This window comes from Cryptomeria japonica, chromosome 1, assembly GCF_030272615.1.
Source record: "Cryptomeria japonica chromosome 1, Sugi_1.0, whole genome shotgun sequence".
Classification (NCBI taxonomy): domain Eukaryota; kingdom Viridiplantae; phylum Streptophyta; class Pinopsida; order Cupressales; family Cupressaceae; genus Cryptomeria; species Cryptomeria japonica.
In genome coordinates this window covers 631,081,701-631,085,064 of record NC_081405.1, presented here as the reverse complement: position 1 = coordinate 631,085,064, position 3,364 = coordinate 631,081,701, and the positions used below count along the sequence as shown (strand labels likewise).

The following is a 3,364-nucleotide window of genomic DNA, read 5'->3' as shown; positions in this document are numbered from 1 at the left end:
GATTTATAATTAATCACTTAATAAATATTAATAACATGATGATGTTTATTAAGTGATAAATTAAAAATCGCTTAATAAATTTTATTATGTTATAAAATGTTTATTAAATGATAAATTCTAAATCACTTAATAAAAACTTACATTATGAAATGTTTGCAAAGAGCTAAAACATCGATCTCATAGAGCTCGAGGAGAAAAAAAGAAACAAGGAGAGAGAAAAATAAAAAGCTAGGCGAAAAAATGCCTTAGACTCAAATGATGATATAGGGTAAATGAACCCTAAATCATCATTTTCTCCTTGCACTCGATACTTTTCATTTTTCTCTTGCAGGCATGAGGGTTTCCTGAGGAGGTTCGATCTGCAAATTTTGTTGATTCTAAGTGGTTTGGGTGCCACCATGGTTGGATTTTTTGTGTGTAGAATGCATGGTAAGTTGCAAAAACTGAGGTTTTGATCTCCATTTTTTATTTGAAAGAGAATTTAGGCCTCTAAGGCCACGAATTTGACTGGTTTTATGCATCTTTTTGTCTATTTTGTTCTAATATTTGTCTCTCTGGTTGTCATGCTTGGGTTTCTGGAAAATTTTGAAGGCTTTCTAAAAAAGATTGAAACCGAAAAATCAGGCCGCCGTGGGGGTTTCGAATTCTAAGGGTTTGAATGATATTTTCATGGAAGTGGTTCGTAAATTTTCACTCCTTAACCTTAGCCACTTCAGGTGCACATTTCCTTCGTAAAATGATAATTTGGTTTTGAACAGATATACCATGATTGAAAAAAATGTGAAATATTTTTGCTCTTTTGATTTTTCATTTGTCTGTTTTCCATCTTGACTCTTTTGGCCTTAGGTTTGTGTGTTGGGCTTTGTATTGGAACTCTTTGCTATGATCAATACCTTTGATCATTATAATGATTCATTGTTCTTTTCATATATGGTATTATTCTTAATGGTGCAACAAAAGTATGCCTGTCATTATTCCTTTGGAGCTATTCTCAGATGTTTACTGTCCTTTACATGACTGTATTTCTTGAAATTTGCTATATTCACCAGATGAATGAGACCTTTGAGTACCTAGATGATTGTGCATGCAATCTTCTAAGTGATTGCTCTTCTATTGGAAACTATTATTTTATTTTTTAACCACTGTTGTATCTTTGTATTCATGAGGGCTCGTGAATATTTTGACATCGACAACGACCAATGACTATTCTCATTTTCTTATGAAACTCTCAATGTCCTTGCTCATGCTTTATTCTAATCATAGTTCCTATGTTGGAATTGTGATTTTCTATCTCCAAACTAAAGTGCTTAAGATCATAACTATTTCCTTTCACTGTTTGACTACATTACAATGGCATTGACTCATTTTTCAGTGACCCCTCTATTGAATTATTGAGACGTTCTTTTTCTTGATAGTGATCTTTCATTTAAACCTCTTCCTTGGTTGGGACTTGTATCACAACTTTGAAGAGTCATTTCCCCTATGACCTTGGATCATGGATGCTTCTCTTTTGCTGCTATCCTTCTGCACTTCTAATCTACCTTCTTGATATGTGACCGTGTGTCTTCATTCACTGTTATAACAACAACCATGATTGTTGCTTCTCTCTATCATACTATCCTAACTCTTCGCAAATCTCTTTGATTTGTCATTCTTGATGCTTTGCAATATGCTTGGAGCTATAGCAGACCTCCACCCTTCATTATGACTATCTCTATGGGTTGCTACAGTCTCTTCAATTGTGATCTTGTTTTGTGTTTGATGATCACTATCAAGGTCATCAATCTTTGAATCCTGTTCATTGAGATCACTGTACTAGTAATGATATATCATTGTTAAAGTCCGAGACACTTCGTTACTGTGAAATTTTGTCTTTGTCCTTAAGTTTGTTTGGGAATGTTGCTCATTGAGATCACTGTCTTTCATGACTTGTTGTCCCTAAGCTCCGAGACATTAAAATATTCTCTATTGACTGCAACCATCACTCTTTGATATCTAATTGCTGCTATAATTGATATTTTGAAGATTTGGCAAAGACTACTCTTTCATACACTGTCTTGAAAAGATGATTGTATCCTTTTCCTAATTAAGAGGTTTGCTTCTTGTGGATGTATATAGCAAGGAGGTGTTGTTCTATACTTAGCCATCTTGAATGCTTGTCCCTCTATCTTTCTCGAGATTGCTATTAAACCTCTTTATTGGGCATGAACGCTGCTCATTGACTCCTAAACTTTGACTTGTTGCTCAATATAGGCTCGTGCTGCGATTGTATTCTTATTGATTTGCCTTGTCACTGAAAAGGGCATGATTGCTCAATTTCTCTTGTGCCTTGAGTGTTGTCCTTCAATACCTCTATTTTTTGCTCATGATTTCCTTCATAGCTCTCCAAAGGACAACAATTTTCCTTACCTCAAGGATTTTGATGCCTTGTGATCTATGCCTTCATCTTGTGGACTATCTTTGATAACTTAGAAGACTATCCTTTCTTTGTGAATGCCATAATTTTATAATCCTTCTTCTTTATCTATCACAAAACCCAATAAGACTGTGCATCATGATGCTTTGTATATATTATATTTTTGAGCAATTGACTTTTTGTCTTTGGAAATATGTTTGAAGGGTCTTGATCGTGATTGTATTCCTCTCTCTTCAGGGTGACTCCATTGGTTAATGATTCATTATTTATACCAATGGATTCTTTATTTCACTATTGTGAATAACGAACCCTTTCCTGATTGAGTTATATTGAAGCAATAAGAATCTAATCACCTTGAAACACATTTGCAACATGTTGTGCTCAACCCTTGTGGGAGCCCATTAACTCCACATGCTATGATATTAAAATGAAATAAAGTAATCAACAATGGAACTTTACCTATATCTGCACATTGGACAAACTTGTTAGACAAAAACACAAGTTTCATATTTTTTTTTGGTTTTCCTCTCATACATATAATGGTTAGATTGATATAATGCATTATAGGAGTAAATTGTGTATGTAATGATGATGTATATGCAAGGATATGGTATCCTGAGCCTTAACATAATTTTCTCCTATCTCTTTGCAGACATTTGGAGTAGTAGGGTGACATCTATGAAGGAGCTGGAGATGAAGCTATTCAATTGTGGGGGTTCGTCATTACAAGGCGATGACGGATCCCTTGTCTTTGTTTATACTTCATTTTTAATATGTATCATTTCCTTGTATAATGCATTAAGGTAGTCATTCCCACAACTTGTTTGGGAGCATTTAATTTGACATTCATGAATAAAGAAAGCAACTTTCTCTTTCACAGTTGTAACCTCTTGTTTCTTGAAAGCACACTTGCATTGAATAAATTGCTTTAGTTGGTACCATTTGTTA

The 3,364-nt window shown here is 34.3% G+C and overlaps 1 long non-coding RNA gene across 1 annotated transcript; it reads left to right on the top strand.

The window, feature by feature from the left end:
* Positions 1 to 276: 276 nt before the first annotated feature.
* Positions 277 to 3,364, top strand: LOC131042440 (uncharacterized). Its single transcript, XR_009105258.1, has 3 exons — positions 277 to 429; positions 592 to 716; positions 3,069 to 3,364. It is a non-coding gene; the product is annotated as an uncharacterized LOC131042440 (long non-coding RNA).